Source organism: Protopterus annectens, chromosome 2.part0 (genome assembly GCF_019279795.1).
Source record: "Protopterus annectens isolate FY-2018-M chromosome 2.part0, PAN1.0, whole genome shotgun sequence".
Taxonomy (NCBI): domain Eukaryota; kingdom Metazoa; phylum Chordata; order Ceratodontiformes; family Protopteridae; genus Protopterus; species Protopterus annectens.
In genome coordinates, this window is record NC_056728.1 from 123,672,505 (window position 1) to 123,690,907 (window position 18,403).

Here is an 18,403-nt window from a genome sequence, read left to right on the forward strand (position 1 = left end):
GAGATTAGATTCAGGCGACAGCAAAAACACAAAACTCAAATATAAAGTGCAGATCTGATGTTGTCATTTTCATTCCTTCCTCAACATATGGGTCTCGTATCTGGCCCTCAGATTTGGCTTGGCCTATCTGTTAAGATTCTTGGATCCAACTCTTAAGTTCCTCTCTTTACCCATAATGCCCCTTACTTGCCAGATTACCTCAGCTCTCATTTGCCTCTCTAACAATTCGGTCCAGATTGTGCCCTGTTGAGCTCTAGAGTCCTTTGTTGGGTTGGGTTTTGTGAGCCTTCCTCCCTTTACACCTCTTTACGTTCTGTATACCATGTAGATAACTTTTTGTACCATTGTTGGTACTAGGTCTTATTTCTATACCTTTTAGGCATTCTTTCTGCCATTGCTGGTATGTTATTTTTATCTTTATTTTTCCTACAAAAAAAAAAACTCTTTATATACAATATCTTGTAGAGTTCTGTCTTCTCTCTTCCTTTGTTCTTCTATTGTTTGGCTAGAGTTTGACTAGAGTTTGCTTGCTGGTATGGCTGACAAGTCTACTGGCTTTAGGAAGTCCACTTCTTGTGGGCATAAGATACCAAATTCTGGTGTCCATAGGGTGTACGTATATTGTTTAGTTCCATCTCATTTGCAGATGTCTTGTCAGATCTGTGCAGGTTTTAGCTCAAGGGCAATTAGTGACAAGTGGAATAAGCTGGTCCTGAAGGTTTTTTGCCACCTTCTTCTTCTTCTTTCTGTATTGCTTCTACTTCTGGGGCTGAAACCCTTGCAAAAATGCTTAGGTCTTCAGAGCCTAAGAAGCACAGGAAGCAGTCCCCTACAAAGTCACCTGCACTATGAATTTAGAGCCACCCTGTAATAACAAAAAAGTGTTGGATACAACATCTTCATATCCAACAACTTCTCTGGCTAAGTCTCCTTGGATCCAGAGCCCTAGATTCTCTCCTGAACCTGTGTCTCCTAGACTTAGGTCTTCCTTTTTACAGAAGACTCCTAGGAAGTCATCCCACCCTTCTTCCATAACTTCCTCACTCAGGTCCTCTCGTAGTGTGTCTGAGGCAGATATGGACAGGATGATGAGGACATTTCTTAGAGCACAAATCCAGATAGGGGTGTTGCTGGCTCTGTCTCCCATTGGATACATGCACCTTCATCCACCTTCACACCTCCTAGTGACTTCATCTCCAATCCACATCATTGTTTCTGAGGCATTGGATCTGAAAGCGCCGAGGGTTGAAATGTTGGATCCAAGGATACCACTTTCTTTTTCAGATCCAACTTTGTCCTGACCATTTTGGTGCTGATTCCTACTGATTAGGATGAGAGTCAGTGCCAGATCTGGGGGAGGGGGTGGGATTGACTTCGACTCTGAGGTTTTTGGAGCCATTGCTTCCCTTTGGGGCCTTGACACTAGACAACTTGGGTTCAGTTCCGTTCTTGGAGGGGAGATCCAGGAGGGGTGGAGAAATGTCCGAGCCAAAAACTTCAGCTCCAGTGAGGTTGGTTTCTACTTCTCCTGGATACTCTGCTTTTGAGGTAGTGGAGAGGGTCTTCTCTCATCCCAGGCAATCTTCTGCTCTCAGTTCCTCAGATCCTATACCCATTTCCCCAACTTATTTGAGCTCTAAGTCTTGTCATACTTCTCACAGGGACAGCCAGCCTGTAAGAGCTTCCAGACAGTTCCTATTCAGGAACTCCCCATCTCTTCTGATACCTCTCCAGAACACTGAAATAAAAAAGTCCATCGGAAGAGATTATGCAAGAGGAGTCACTTAGATTCCCCTCAGCCATCTTTAACTGAGGACACTGATTTCGATGAGGGGGAAGAGTCCCCTAAGTCTGTACCTGAGGATGTCTTCTTCATATACATTTTAGAGATTGTGCACCAGAAATGTGTGTAGGCCTACCAAAGACTTTCCCAATAGGAATCAGTGTTTCTGGAAGCCTTAAGATCTGGCCTATCTATATCTTGGGTTACCCCCTCCTCCAGCAGATGACCTTATAGACCTTGTTTCCTGTGGGGCTTGGAAGGAACTGGATACAATGAAGCCTAAACCCTGCCAATAGGACAAGATTTTAGGAGCCCCCAAAGACAGGCAGTACTGGAGTAAGGAAATCATTGTAAATGCTATACTTGTGGTGGCAGCCACCAGAAAGGAAGTAGCAGAACAGAGTTCCATTGTACACCCTCCTAACAGAGAGTCTAGGGCATTGGACAGATTTGGAAAATGTATTCATGCTTTTGTGACCTTTGCCTTGTGGTTGCATAACTATCTGGCACATTTTGCTGTGTTACAGAGGAACTTAATCAAGGAACTGTCTAAGTGTACCCCAGGGTCCATGTCGGCAGATGAAGAGAAAACTTAGTCCCTCAACAGGCCAACTCCTCCAACTGGCCACCCTACAATCTATATCTTATATTTCGCTGAGGTTAATATTTCACACTGCCAAAGGTTCCTCATAGGCTACTGTTTCAGACATAGACATAAGGAGACATGCCTGGATGAGACTGTGTGATTTTGCAGAGCCTTTAAATCCTCTTTCATCAGTACTCCCTTTGATTGATCTTCCCTGTTTGGGCCCACAGTTTACGGCACACTTTGCCACAATAAGAAGCATGGGAAGACTTTGTCTGCTGTTGGAGTCTTTTATGTACCCATCAGTGAGTTGGTAAGAAGATGTGGTTCCAAAAATCTCAAGGACCTTTTCAGGACTCATGTGGGGAATTTTCTTCTGAGAGAGGGGGAAATAATAACAGAAGGCACTATCCTGAAGTAGAGGGGATCTGCAGAACCAAGGGGTCTTGAGATTCTTTCTCAGACTGGACCTTTCAGCTCTCCTGAAAGGTTGCCTGTCTGTTCTTCTCTGGAGGCAGTTGGGAGATGCTTTTCCTTGCTGCCAAATGCCTGGCCAGCCATCACAAAAGATTCTTGGTTGCAAAGGATCATATCCAGAAGATATTTCATTCCCTTTTCACAAAACCCCTCACAAAAGAAACATCTCCCCAATGTTCCTCCCAATCAAAGGGAGTTAACAGCATTAGAAATCCAAAAGCTGCTAGAAAAGAAAGTCATCCAAAAGGTCCCACCAGACCAAACAGGATCTGAAATTTACTCAAAGTTCTTTCTAGTGCAAGGAAGTCATGGGACCGGAGACCTATTCCAGATCTCAGCAATCTAAATCAGTTTGTGAATAATTCCAGGTTCTGGATGGTCACAGTTCAGTCCATTCTACCTCTTCTACGGAAGGATGACTGGATGTGATCTATAGATCTTCAAGATGCGTACTATCAAATCAAAATAAATAGGTGCTTTTGAAGATATCTGTGCTATTGGCTGGGAGCCAGTCATTGTCAGTACAAGGCCCTGCACTTTGGTCTCATCACAGCCTCCATGGTATTCACCAAATTAATGGCAGTGGTAGCAGCTCATCTCAGAATGCACAGATTGAGAATGTTTCCTTACTTAGATGACTAGCCCCTTTCCTTACCAACCAAACATCTCCTGGAGAAGGCCAGGGATTTCTTAGTCCAGGTATGTCCATTCCTGGGGATCACAGTGTATCTTTGCAACCCAACTTCAACCAGACAGTTGGATCTAAGACCCATACATTGAGGTAGAATGAAAATGGACATCACAGATGCATAGTTATGGTGAGTACATAACTTTAATTTCTACATGCTCAGATACTACAATAATGACTGTTGATTTATTTGTGTGAGCACTGTGATAACTATGAAACAGCACAGAGTGTTTTTGTGTGTCGTGAAATCTATTTTTTCTACATTAGCACAGTACTGTGATAACTGTGGCACAACATAAACTGGTTTTGTCTGTCTCATAATCTTGATCTGATGTCTTCTCATTTTTCCTTGACCTGTGGGTTTCGGATCTGGCCTTGGATCTGACTCAGCCACTTTCCAAAAGCTTAGGCTCCAAAGCTCGAGCTCCACCCCTACACAAAATACCTCACTTCCCCCTGGTTACTTCAAATTTTGTTTGCCGCTCATAGGAGAAGCATTGTAGTCTGTTGTCTCAAGCTTTGGTGTAGAGTTTTTTTGGGCTTCTAACCGTACGCTAGAAAAATGTACTTTCCCTAATACGTTAGCCTTCTTTTTCTTCTTCTACCCTAACCTTTAAAAAAAAACAAAACAAAAAAAAACTATATGGTTTAGTGTGTAGCATACGCTGGTCCATTCTTGGTGGGAACGTCTGCTTTTCTTCCTTTTCTCTTCTTTCCCATCAACTTTCCTTGTGTTATGCCCGAGAAACCATTACGTTTAAAAAAGTGCACTTCCTGTTGGCAAAAGATTCCCTTACATGATGCCCACAGGGAGAGCATGTATTGCCTCAGCCCTGCCTCCTGTACTGTCTGTGAGAGTTTCTATCCACGGAGATTGGCCAAAAAGAACAAGCTGATTTTGAAGGGCCTTCTACTTCCCATGACACTGTCAGCAGGCTCCTCTTTTTTCCTTCTGCAGGGGATCAACCCCCTCCTAAGAAGCACCGTGAAGACAGAAAGCCCAGAAAATGTTCCCCCTGGGAAGTGTGCATCATCCTGTTCTGATGAGCCTCCAATCAAGGCTCCCAAGGTGTCAGATCTCAAAGCTTTTGATCTGAGTAAGTACAGACATTCCTCTCCTTGGCCCCAACCTCCTTTGTCTTTGGAGCTCCCTACTCCTTCCGCAGGTTTACCTTGTACAGAGAGGTTCCCGAGGATCAGGTCCATGCCACCTTCCAGAGCATCATCTGTCAGGTCTACCCACAGCTTTCGGAGTCAGAGATGGACAGTTTGATGAGGCATTTTCTTTAGATGCAGATCCAGATGGGGTCTTACCAGCCCCATCCCCTACCGGAAATGTGATGAGACAGTCACCCTTAAGACCCTTTGCTCCCTCTCCAATCCGACTGCTGCTTTTGAGCCCTCAGATCAAATGCCCTGAGAGCTGAGGTGTTGGAGCCAATAGTGGTTCTCACTTCTACCCTGGCACCTACCCTACCTCACTCAGTTCCTTCTTTTTCAGAACAGAGTGGCTCTCGGAGCTGAAGCTTTGACATCAGCTCTGAGGGTTTGACCTCAACTCTGAAATTTTCAGAGCCATCACCTCCCTTAGGAGCATTGGCACTCATCTGCTCAGCTCTGGCTTTCCTCTCAGAGTGAGGGGCTGGATTTGTTCAGGGATCATCTGTCTCAGCAGCTTCAGCTCTGGGGAGATGATCTTCAGTGTCTCCGGCCCATTCTGCTTTCGAGGCAATGGAGAGGGTCCTCTCCATGCCCAGGAGTTCCTCAGCTCCCACCATTTCAGATCCACTGCTATCCCCCAGTGAAGACTATGCCTGACACCTCACCACTGCTCCCCACAGGACAGCCAGGCTACCAAAGCCTACAAGCATTTCCAACTTTGGAACCCCAGATTATCATCATCATCAGACCCCTTTCCCATTTTTCTACATGGGGCCAGGGTATCGTGTAGCCAACTCTCTTGATTCAGTGCCGCACTCCTGCCTTCTTCAATACTCATGCCTGACTGTCACAGATATTCTTTCACACAATCCATCCACCTCTTTGCTGGACGTCTTAACTTTCTCTTAGGTTCTTCCTGTCTGTCCCAAATCTTCTTCACCAGATTGTCTTCTGCTTTTCTACACATGTGCCAAAACCACTGTAATCTGTTCTCTTTGATCTTTTCTGCAATTGGAGCTATTTTGGCTTCTGCTCTTATGTTCTCATTTCTTTGTCTGTCCCACAGTGTGCATCCTACCACCTTTCTCAGGCACTTCATTTCCATCACCTCCAGCTTCTTCAACTGTTCTGCCTTTACTGACCAGGTTTCTGTACCATACAGTAGTATTGGTCAAACTACTGTCTTGTACACCTTACTTTTCATCTTCTTTGGCATTCGTCTGTCATAGACTACACCTGATACTCTATGCCAGTTGGCTGCAGCCCTCCAATTCTAACTTTGACCTCTTCATTCAGACTACCCTTCACCTCAACTACAGCAACTAGATACGTGAAGCTGTTTACCTGTTCCACTATCTTTCCTTCTACCTCTATTCTCAGCTTCTTCTGATTTCCCCAATTTGCTGCCATTACCACCATCTTATCTGTGCTTAGTTTCATCCCATGTGCCTTCAGATTTGCATTCCATTTTCCTATCCTTTGCTGAAGTTTTAGCTCAGAGTCTGCCTGTACTGCCACATTGTCTGCATACAGCAGCCATGTTGATCCGTCCCCTCCAACCTGTCTGCTAATGCAGTCCATCACCAGTGTGAACAGCAGTGTGCTCAGAGCTGAACCCTGATGTGCACCCACACCCACTGGGATTCCCTCTGTGAGGCCGAACACTGTCTGTACTTGAGTGATTGGGTCCTTGTTTATAGCCTGCACTAATTCTACCAATGTTTCTGGGACTTCAAACCACCACACTACTGCCCAGATCAGCTTTCTTGGGACCTGGTCATATGCTTTCTCCAAGTTTAGGAATGCCCAGTTGAACTCTCTCCTCATCTCTAGCTTCTTCACAAGTATCTGTTTCAATGCAAACATTAGGTCAGTTGTGCTGCATCCTGATCTGAATCCAAACTGCTCATCTTCCATCTTACATTCTACTACTCTGCGTATCTGTTTATCAATCACCCTCTCCAGAACTTTCAAGCAGTGTGATAGGAGTTTGATGCCTCTGTACTGCCCACAATTGATGTCCCCTTTGTTCTTGTACACTGGCACGAGTATGCTTATTCTCCACTCATTTGGGATACACCTTTCTCTCCACATTGCTATTAGTATCCTCAGGAGCCATTTCTCCCCTATCTTACCCAGCATCTTTATCATATCTGCTGTGACCTCATCTGAGCCTGCTGCTTTCCCTGACTTCATCTTCCTTAGTGCTGTTCTTACTTCTTTTGAGGTAGGCTCCTCTTCTTCTTTCATCATAGGCTGTTTCTGGGCCAGTACAGCTTCTGTGGGGCTTTCTTCATTTGGAAGCTGCTGGAAATACTCCTTCCATCTGCCTTTTATGTCCTCTGGCCTGGTGAGCAGGTTGTTGCTGGCATCCCTTATGAAGCGTGTCTGACTGTCTTCTTCATCTTTCTGCCTTTGCCTTGCAACCTGATATAGTTTATTTGTGCCCCTTATTGAGTCACTTACCAGAAGTTGGTACAGTGCCTCAGTTGGCCTATTCTTTGCTATTGCAACTTCTTTATTAGCTTCTTTGTTGGCCAACCAGTAGTCCTTCCTAGCCTGGTCAGTCTTTTCTGTCTCCCACTTCTTCCTGGACTTCTTTTTTCTTTTGATGACTTTCTGGACATCTGCATTCCACCACAAGCTTTCCTCATGTACCTTATTTCCATACCTGGCTCGGCCACATATCTTGTCTGTAGTCCTAACACATGCTGTTTCTAGGCGCTGCAATTCTTCTTTAACTCCACCTATTTCCTCCTCTTCTTGGGGTGATAGAGCCCTGAGTAATTCTTTGAACTGTTGTACTTTCTCTCCAGTCAACTTCCAGGTCTTTAGCCTGGTTTCTGTTGATCTAGAGCCTTCTCTGACCACTGCCTGCAGCTGATTGTGGTAACTAGTGGTTTATGCTGTGGGCTGACTGTTTCACTGAGGAAGACTGCAATCATGGATTCTGCCCCATTGCCTTTTCCTTACTAAGAGGAAGTCTACCTGAGTTGCATGTTGACTAATCTTGTATGTGATCTTGTGACTCTCTCTTTCTGAAGCATGTGTTGGCTACTATCAAGCCATTTGCCAGACAGAAGTCTAGAATGACTTCTCCTTCTTTATTCCTGTTGCCCACCCATGTGGACCCAGGCAGTCCTCATATCCTGTTCTGTCTGTCCCGATATGTGCATTCAAGCCACCCGTTATCAACACCAATTCATGTTGTCCTGCTTTGTCTAGTAGGTCCTGCAACTGCTGTCTGAATGCACTGTTTTCCTCACTATCACAACCCTGCTGTGGGGCATAGGCTGAAATTATGAATACTGCCCTATCATTACACTGGAGTCTGACTGCCATGAGTCTGTCATTAATTCTGACGATATCCCTTACTGCCTTCGGAAGCCTCTCTCTCACACCACAACTCCTACACCATTTCTAGCCTGCCCTCCACCTGAGTAGTAGACTCTGGATCCCAAGCCAAGTGGCTTTGCTGCACTGCCCTTCCATCTCATCTCCTAGATATATAGCATGTTCAGCCTCCTCCATATCATCATGTCATCCACTTCCAAGCTGCATCCTTTCAGTGAACCTACATTAAACGTAGCAATTCTCAGTTCATGTTTGGCAGGTTGGTTGATTTTACATCCAGTTTTCACTCTTATCCCAGGTAACCCAGGCTGGGCAACTAGATACAGGCCAACCAGTAGCTTATTGACTCAGGGCTGCTGGGCTTTATGGCGGGCACAGACTGGCCAGTAGGGGCACATATACTTCTCCCACCGTTAGCACGGGTCTCTGGCATAGGTCAGAGTAGTCTGGGTCCTCAACCCACTTATCACCGGTAACTACCCATGCCCATTTTTTGGAGACATTAGTCAACATGAACAAATTACCTAGAGCCATATTTTACACCATCGAGTGGCTAGCCCTGCCATGGCATGCATTCTGTGATCCATGTTCTTCTATCTTGAGGATACTGCACACCACAGTAGATGCCCAAAGTGGTTAGTCTGTAAAATTTCCCCCCCTATAGGGCACCATGTAGAGTCTATGCTGTTGCCCACAGCTCCATTCATTGGTGAATTTGAGATGGAAATGCTCAGCATGTTTTTTGGACATGGGAGAAACCCCATGAAGACACAGGGAGAACATGCAAACTCCAAACAAGCATTGGTCAGAGGTCAGGATCAAACCCTGTATCTTGTGCATGGGAGGCAAAGACCTTAACCACTAAGCCATCCTGTGATTCCATTTGGAACCCCAGATCTCATCCAACATCTCCAGAAACACCCACTGAAGTGATTCCTAGCAAGAGAAGGTGCAAGAGGAGGCACCTAGATTCCCTAGAGGAATCAGTCAAAGCCATGGTCTCAAGCTCAATGCCAAAAAGTGCATTGCCATTCCCTTTGGTAAAAACTGTGTACCCATGAACTACCACATAGGCGGTAGTCTACTTAACACTGAAAGTGTGATAAGAGACCTTGGGACACAGGTGGACAGTAGTCTCTCCTTTGATAATCACATCGCCACAGTGGTCAGGAAATCCTTCTACATGGCACACTTCATCACAAAAGGTTTCTCATCCAGAAAAAAAGAGGTCATTGTTCCCCTCTACTCATCACTCATTAGACCCATTATAGAGTACAACGCCCCTTTTGGTATGTACCTCACAAGATATCTACAACAACTGGAAAGGCCGCAGAAATACCTCACAAAGAGAATTACTGGCCTCAAACAGATGCCCTACGCAGACCAACTCAAAATCTCCAGCTTTACTCCGTCACATATCGCCTACTCAGAGGCAATCTCTGCCTAACATACAAAGCTGTGTCAAGCCCAGAGCTGTTGGACATGCTCCACTTAAAGAAATCCCAATCCCTCTGAGCTACACGCTCTAGGGACCTAAACATTGCCACCACAATAAGTAGAACATGCTGGAGGGATAGATTCCTGTCCCAGAGACTTCCTGTACTCTGGAACAGACTACCTATCTATGTCAAACAGAGCTCCTCATTAGCACTCTTCAAGAAAAATCTTGATGATTGGATGAGTAATAAGAAATTCACCCTGGGGATCACTTCTGTGGTTCTGCTTGACAGGGGCACAGTAAAATAATTTTCTTGGGTGGCAAAAGCCAGGGTACCTTTTTGGCTAGGCTTGTAATTTTCTTGGGTGGCAAAAGCCAGGATACCTTTTTGGCTAGGCTTGTATAGGCCCTAGGGCAAATAGCCTAGTACCTATCTATGAACCTATGAAGACACCGATTTTAAGGAGGGGGATGGTTCCCATAGATTTCCACCTGAGGATGTCTCTTTTGGAGACATTTTGGAAATCCTGAGCCTTAGAGATGGAAGGTCTTCCCAAAACCTGACCCCGGAGGAATCAGTGTTCTTGGAGGCTTTTGGGTCTGGCCAGTCTGCATCTTTGGTGTCCCATGCTCTTATTGATCTGGTGTCCATTATGGCTTGAAAGGAAGACAGGGTAGAATAGATACCTAAGTGTGCGGAAAAAATCCTCTGTGCTCCCCCCAATCAATCCTATTGGACCAAGGGTATTTTGGTAGATGCCATGGTTGTTGTAGCAGCTACTAAGAAGGAGCTAGCCCATTAAAGTCCTCAGTCCATCCCTCTAATAAGGAGTCTAGGGCAATGGACAGATTTAGCAAGAGAGTTTATGCCTTGTTTACCTTTACACTATGAGCCTTAAACTACCTTTCCCATTTTACCAGGATACAAAGGAATTTAATCAAAGAACTCTCTAGCTTGGCCAAAACGTCCATGTCTTATGAGGACAGGAAATCCTTCTCCTCCATATTGGCCACTCTACAATCAGTGTTGAATGCATCCATGAGGTTGTTCTCCTGTATGGCGGAGGGTAGCACTAGAGCCGCCGGTTCGGGCATTGCTATTAGTCATCATGCTTGGATACTGCTGTTTGATTTTGTGGAACCCTTTAAAACTTCCTTTATCAGTGCCCATTATAACGGCTTGTCTTTATTTAGGCCCACTGTTAGAGGCACACACTCCTGCAGCAAGAAAGACGGAAAGACTCGGGTCCCATTTTTCCACTCCGTGGAGTTCCTTCTCCAGGAATCATTGGGGGGGGGGGGGTTGTGGTTCAAAAATTCTCAGAGCCCTTTTCAGGAGTCACAGGGAGAATAGTCCCTCAGAGGCAGAGGGGGAAACTGTTACAATGGTAGACGCCGTACACTCAGCAGAGGAGGTCCACGACATAAGGGGTCTTAAGATTCCTTTTTGGACAGACCCTTTCATCATTCCTGAGTGGTTGCCCAACTGTCCTTCTGTGGAGACAGTCATAGGGTGCTTATCCTTGCACTCAGAATCCAGGCTAGCCATCACAAATGATTGATAGGTGCAAAGGATTGTATCCAGAGGATACGTACTTTCCTTTTCAAAATCCCCCAAACCAAGGACATCTTGCCTGGATGTTCCACCCAATCAGAGAAAGGCAGCTGAATTGGAGATCTCAAAGCTGCTACAGAAAAGAGTCATCCAGAAGGTCGTGCCAGATCAGTGCATATCAGGCCTTTACTCAAGGTTTTTTTTAGTACTAAAAATGACACGGGACCTTAGGCCCCTTTTGGATCTGACATCCCTGAACAATTTGGTAAAAAGTACAAAGTTCAGGATGGTCACAATCCAGTCCATTCTATCTCTTTTGAAAATGGACACTGGATGTGCTCAGTGAGCCTGAAGGATGTGTACTATGACATCAAGATGGACAGACATTCCAGAAGGTACATGCTTATTGTCAGTTCAGAGCACTTCCTTTGGGTCTCACCATAGCCATCAGGGTGTTCACCAAATGCATGGCGGTAGTCACAGCTCTTCTTAGACTGCAAGGATTCCATGTTTTTCCATACCTGGATGACTGGCTCCCAACTGCTCTAACCAAACATCTACTGATCCAAGCCAAGGACTACCTGTTACAGCTAGCTCCTACTTTGGGCATAACAATCAACATAGAGAAATCCCAGTTTCAGCCAGTTCCATGCATTGACTTCATATGGGCTTGTTTGGACATGTCCAAGTCCTTGGCTTTCCTTACTCCAGACAGGATTGCAAACCTAAAATTACATGTCAGACAGATTTTGGCGATCTCAGCTCCTCTAGACAAACTAGTACTCAGGGCCCTGGGTTCTATGGCAGCCACCATTACTCTGTTACTCACAGCATGCCTGCACATGAGAATTCTACAATCGACTTAGTAGCCCAGTGGTCACGTCTTCATCTACCTCTCAGCTATCCAGTCAAACTATCTCAAGTGTGCAAGATTCTCTCTTCTGGTGGCTTCACTCTCCGGAGGTCCTACAAGGACACCCCTTTGTTCTTCCTACCCCAAAAGCCACTTTGACTATGGATGCCTCCCAGGTAGGGCGGGGGTAATTTCCTGGGTCAGACAGTCCAAGGCACTTGGACATCATAGGAGACCAGCTTGCATATTCAACCAAAGCCTGAGTACCAGCTTTGCCCCAGCCAAGTGGAGGACAGCCACTGTCATCCCTTTGCACAAAGTTGGAGCATCCACCAATCTGGGAAATTATACACCCATCAGCCTAACTACCCTGATCTGCAAGGTCATGGACCTCATTAACAGGGACATTGTCAACCTCCAAACACTTGACCACACACAGTTTGGCTTTGTCAATTGGAGGTCATGTCTTTTAAATCTGGTTGACTTCTTTGAGACAGTCACCAAAGCCATGGATGAAAGGAAGATGGTGTACACCACCTACCTTGACCTGGCCAAGACCTTCGACACAATTCCCCACTCAGGCATAGTAGACAAACTGTCTTAACTAGGTATCAATCCATATGATATCAGATGGGTAGCAAACTGGCTTACTGATAGAACCCAAATAATCAAAATAGGGGAAGCCACCTCAAGCAGTAACGAGGGGCGTACCCCAGTGATCGGTTTTGGGGCCTCTGTTATTCCAGATATACTTCTCTGAGGTGCAGGCCAAAACCAGTGGGCTATGGCAGACCAAGTTTGCAGATGACTGAAAGCTGGGCATGGTTATCAATTCCCCAAGTGATGTGGACATTCTCCAAGAGGTTCTCACCCAAACAAATTACTAGTGCCAGAAACATGGCCTCAAGCCGAATGCCAAAAAATGCATCATCACATTAATAACAATGTCCTAAGCATGCAATCAGTCATGAGGGATTTGGGCACCCAGGTTGATAGCAACCTGATTTTTGACCACCATGTTGCTTCCATTATATGGAAAGCTTTCTATATGGTGCACTTCATAATTAAGGGTATCTCATCCACAGACAAGGACTTCATAAAATCCTGTATTCTTCCCTAGTACGGCCAATTATTGAGTACACTGCCCCCTTTGGCATGTACCTCGCAAAACACATGCAGCAGTTGGAGAGACCACAAAGGTTTATCACCAGAAGAATCTAGGGCCTCAAACATCTACCCTACACAGACATGCTAAAAGCTTTGTCCCTGTACTCAGTTTCATACAGACTTCTCAGAGGTGACCGCTGCCTGGCATACAAACCAATCTCAGACCCTGCCTTGCAGGTTCTACTGCATATCCGTAAGTCAAGCTCCACTCAAGTAACCAGCATGCCCAACTTCAACCTAGTCTGTGACATCAATAGGACTTGTTGGTGGGACAGATTTGTGTTCCAGAGACTCCCATATCTGTTGAATAGACTTCTTCTCCACATCAAACAGAGTACCCCATTGTCCCTTTTCAAGTGAAACCTGAATAACTGGATGGGAAACATAAAATACACCCCTGGCATTTCACCTGTGTCCATGCTGGATGGAGTTTTGGATGCTGACTTGTCTATATACATGGGCTAAACTCTTGGCTAGGCTCATAAGGGCCTCAGGGCCAATAGCCTAGTAACTTCCTATGATCCTATGATCCTATATCAGTGTTTTGGAGATTAGAGTGGTCCTTCTGGCATTGCAGGCCCTTCAGAGCTTCCTTCCTTCAGGGACAATCACAATACAAACAGACAATATGTCAGTAGTTTGTACATCAGCAAGCAAGGGGGAACCAGATCCTACCCCCCTGTGCTAAGAAGCAATGAAATTGTGGCAGTGGGAGATTTCTACCAACTGTTTTGTGATTGTAACGCACATTCTATGGGAGCACAGCATTCTAGTGCACAGGCTGAGCAGAGCTCTATTGATGCCTCTTGAGTGGTAATTGAACCAGTCAGCGGCAAACATGATATTCTGCAAGTAGGGTCAACCTTGCTGCAGCCTCTTCGCATCTCCCCACAACAATAAGTGCAGCAGGTTCTTTGCCTTGATTCCTCTTCAGGGACAGTCACCTAGGGATGCTCTGGTCCATGCTTGGCCTCTCAGATTGCTTTAAACCTTTCCCCCTCTCGCCTTAATCCTCAAGTTTCTACAGAAAGCCTCCAGTTGAAGAACAAAGTGATCCTCATTGCCCCTGTTTGGCCTTGGCAGATCTGGTTTACCTTTCTTAGGTCTCACCTAGTTTGCCCTCTGCAGACTCTTGAACCACTCCCAGATCTTTTATCCTAGCCATCAGGGCAAATTCACCCCAGTCATCCAGGTTTGAAACTAACTGCATGGTTTCTCCAGTTCCAATGATGGCTAGGACTGCCAGGCTTTCATCCCCAGTATGTAATATTCTGATCTCTTCCCACACATCTTCCACAAGACAAATTTACAAGAGCAAATGAAAGAGGTTTTCTATTTGTGCTAAACAGCAGAATTTAGATCCCTTTACCTCCACTGTTCCACCAACCCCAGAATCTCTAGCTCATATTTTCCATGAGGGGGCCAGTCATTCCACTGTTAAAGTGCTGTTGGTGGCCATTTTGAATTTTAATTTAGGAGAAAACACAACTTCTTTAGCCTCATCTAGATTCTGCAAGGCTTTTCTTAGAGGGGTTTTCTTTTTTCTCCTTCTTGTCAAAGATCCAACACTTCCTTGGGATTTAACTATGATATTTCAGGCCCTGGTTCTTCCTCCCTTTGAGCCTTCAGCCAAAGTAGATTTGAAATTTTTATCTTGGAAGATTTTTTCTGGTGGCTGTCACATCTGCAAGACGAGTGTCTGAATTGCAAGCTCTGTCCTTTAAATATCCTTACTTAATTTCCCACAAAGACAGAGTGACTTTGCGTACTAATCCACCTTTTCTTCCCAAGGTGGCAACTGAGAACAAATAAACCAATCTATCAACCAACTGAATGATGCAGTGGTGCAGCGGTTTGCATTGTTGCCTCACAGCAAGAGGTTCTAAGGTTGGATTTTTGGCTGGGGTGCCTTTTTCTGTGGAATCTATATGTCCTCCCTGCATTTGTGTGGGTTCCCTCTGAGGTACTCCAGCTTCTTCCCACATTACAAAGACATGTGTCTGAAGTCTTTCTCCCTGGGTCTCTGCTGAAAATTGTCTTGTTCCAAGTCGGACTTTCCTGATACACAAATCTTAAATAAATAAACCAACTCGTCTTTTTCCCTCATTTCCAAAACAAGGGAGAATGCAAACTTCACTTGTTAGATGTCCACAGACAGTTGCATTTTTACATAGACAGAACTAAATCTTTCAGAAAATCCTGGCCAGCTTTTCATATCCTTTTCGGATGCAAAAAAGGGCAAACCAGTTACCAAGACCACCTTAGCCAAATGGTTAAGGGACTGCATTTCATTTGCTTATTAATCCAAAGGTGTTCCTTAACCTCAACAATTTAAGGCTCTCACTCCACTAGATCTATGGCAACTTCTCAAGTATTTTGGACCAAAGTTTCAATTGACGATATTTGTTCAGCTGCCTCCTGGTCTAAATTTCACACCTTTATTTCCCACTATAAATTGGACATAGCGTTCAGAAATAAAGCTGCTTTGGTTCTGTAATGCTCCAGAATAGCAATATTATAAGCAAGGAGTAGTTTTTACAGTGATAATAGTAAGCAAATTCATAGTCTTTCCATAAATAATATAATATATTATAATGCACACAAACTCAGAATTATATTTTTTTGCAAAACTTACATAAATTGTAGTATCTTGGAAGATCTACAACATAGACATATATTGTTAGAACACTTTTAACTATTTATGAACTTTGACATGATAGCAAAGAAATTCCTCTCTGAGTGCATGTTTAGGGATATGTTTACAAAAATATAAAAATGTGCTTAATTGTACATTTAGCTATACAAATTACACTGGATATCTCTCAATATGTATAAACTACAGTGCAAATATCAAAAACAATTTTCTTAAAAAAAAATCTAAGGTTTCACCTGATGTCATGCCCTAATCGTAAGTCATGTTTTTGAAGTAGTATGTACATATGGAAATATTGCTTACCTTCATAATTACTAGCAAACAACTAGTAATATCTCCAGTATGGTGTGATATAAAATGACATTGGTGGGGAATTTCCAGTCTCTCAACTTAACATTTCACATCATACCCCTCAATAACATGTAGGTCTCTCAGTTCTGAAAATGTGGACATAAATATAAAAATATGAATGATAAGTGGCAAGTAGCCATTAATTTCTCTACAGCAGGACATCCTAGATTGACATTCATAGTGCCATTTTTTTTTTAATTACTACTTTCACTTTCTAATACTGTGTTTTATTAGCTGGTAAGTCACTTAATTAAAGAAGAAAGACCCAAAAAAGGTCTGGATGTCATAAGGGGCTATGCATGTGTAACTGAAAGCATACAAAAAAGGGCTATAGGTTTTAATGAGTTAAGCAATTAATGTTTATAACAACTCCAGAGCACAAAAAAAAAGAATTTAGCATAATAACTTAGGCAACAAAAAGTAGAAAGGGTTGTTGCCAAATGTAGGAAGCCTGTAACAGGAAAAATAACCAGAGATTCTGTAGAGATATTAGAGATAATTCTGAAGTTTGTGAAAATATTTATAAAGTAAAATGTGGAAATCAAGTAAAAGCAGCAATGGGAATATTTATGAAAGAATTATACCGAGGTTGGAGGTATATAAGGCTCAACAACTTGTTATTAAGATATGAGGGGATGAGATAAAATGGTGATGTATAATCAGTCTGCACAATATTCTCTAGGAACAGAATTTTTGTGGAAGACTGGAAGTTAGGAGGGAAAAAAGTGAAAGTGATCTGGGAGATTTCAGGCCATCTAGCTTTGCTAGATTTTTCTTTTTGTCCACATGCGTGTCCACAGCTATAGGGGTTTGGCTTTAATGGCCTGACGTTGTCCATAAATAGACTTAAAAATGAAAATAAAAGAAAAAGTCATTGACATTCAGAATTGCCATTTAGCTGAAACACCTGATATCCTTAAGGGGTGATTTGCATTTATTCCATGAGGCCCCTGATGCAAGAGGCTTAAGGTATCACACAGTTAGAAGTTTACCTTTGCTAGATTTTTTCAATTTTGTGTTTTTTAACCAGTTGGTTATCTGTGTGACATTTTTAATCTTTGTTTTAGTTTATTAGTTGGGCTATTTTGTAGACACCCTAATGTTTATGGGTATCAGCTGGATATGACAACCCTGTGTTTCCAAACCTCCAATATTTCTCTTATGCTGTGCTGATGATGTCATAAGAAGGTAGAAACATGCATGCGCACAGCTAGAGGGGGTTGGCTTTAATGGCCTGAAATTGTCCATAAATAGACTTAAAAATGAAAGTAAAAGAAAAAATCATGGACATTCAGAATTGCCATTTAGCTGAAACACCTGATATCCTTAATGGCTGATTTGCATATATCCCATGAGACTTCTGATGCAAGAGGTTTAAGGTATCACACAGTTAGAAGTCTAGCTTTGCTAGATTTTTCTTTTTGTGTTTTTTAACCAGTTGGTTATCTGTGTGATCATTTTACTCTTTGTTTTAATAGTGTGATGAAAGAAGAGGAAGCACCAACATTTTGGAAGAAAGCTGCAGTGACTGTATTATTTAAATATAGTAAAGGCCCATCAGATCTGGCTTCACGAAGACCCATTTCAATTTTAAATTGTGATTACAAAGTATTTTAGTCTATACAAATTAAAATAATGGCAAAGGTATTGCCAAAATTGATAGATTTGGATTAATGTGGTTTTGTGGAGGGGATGGAAACATTTGACAACATTAACAAAAACAATGATAATCCAGAGGGAAGCCTAATTAAGATCGACCTCACTTGTTGATGGGTTTTGATGCGGAGAAAACATTTGATTGAGTAAGCAGGGATTTTATGAGTAGGGCAATGGAAGCCTTTGCATTCCTTGATGCAATAATAAGACTAATTTGGAGAACATATGAAGGCTGAAAGGCAAGAATTAAATTGGGAAGGTTCTTTTCTGTTAAGTTGTGTTTGAACCAGGTAGGGGTGTCCTCTTTTTCCTTGATAAATTGAGAAAAGGATATCTCAGTACTGTGGGTCATTTTGAGACAGAATAATGTTCAGTAGGAGGAGGAGTGAGGTTTAAGTGAAGGCAAGAATTGAGTAATTTATGTAATGTTGGACTGATAGTTATAAAGAAAGAACGAAAACATACAATGTATAATATATGTAAATGAAAAATGTTAACATGGCTTGCTTTCTTTTTTATTAATGTGTGATCACCTATGTCTTAAGTAATAATTTAATAAAGATATTTAAAAAAAGACTGAAGCAACCCTGACTCAGGAATAATGTCCATTCCTGTCACAGTATTAGAAACCTAAAATATTTGTAGAAATTGAAAAAGGAAGACATCACTCTAGCAGAATGC

At 43.3% G+C, this 18,403-nt stretch overlaps 1 protein-coding gene across 1 annotated transcript in view; it reads left to right on the top strand.

The window, feature by feature from the left end:
* The window catches only part of LOC122792709 (cubilin-like), a 3,134,001-nt gene that overhangs the window by 2,252,851 nt on the left and 862,747 nt on the right, over positions 1-18,403 (top strand). The gene's annotated exons all lie outside the window — the stretch shown is intronic.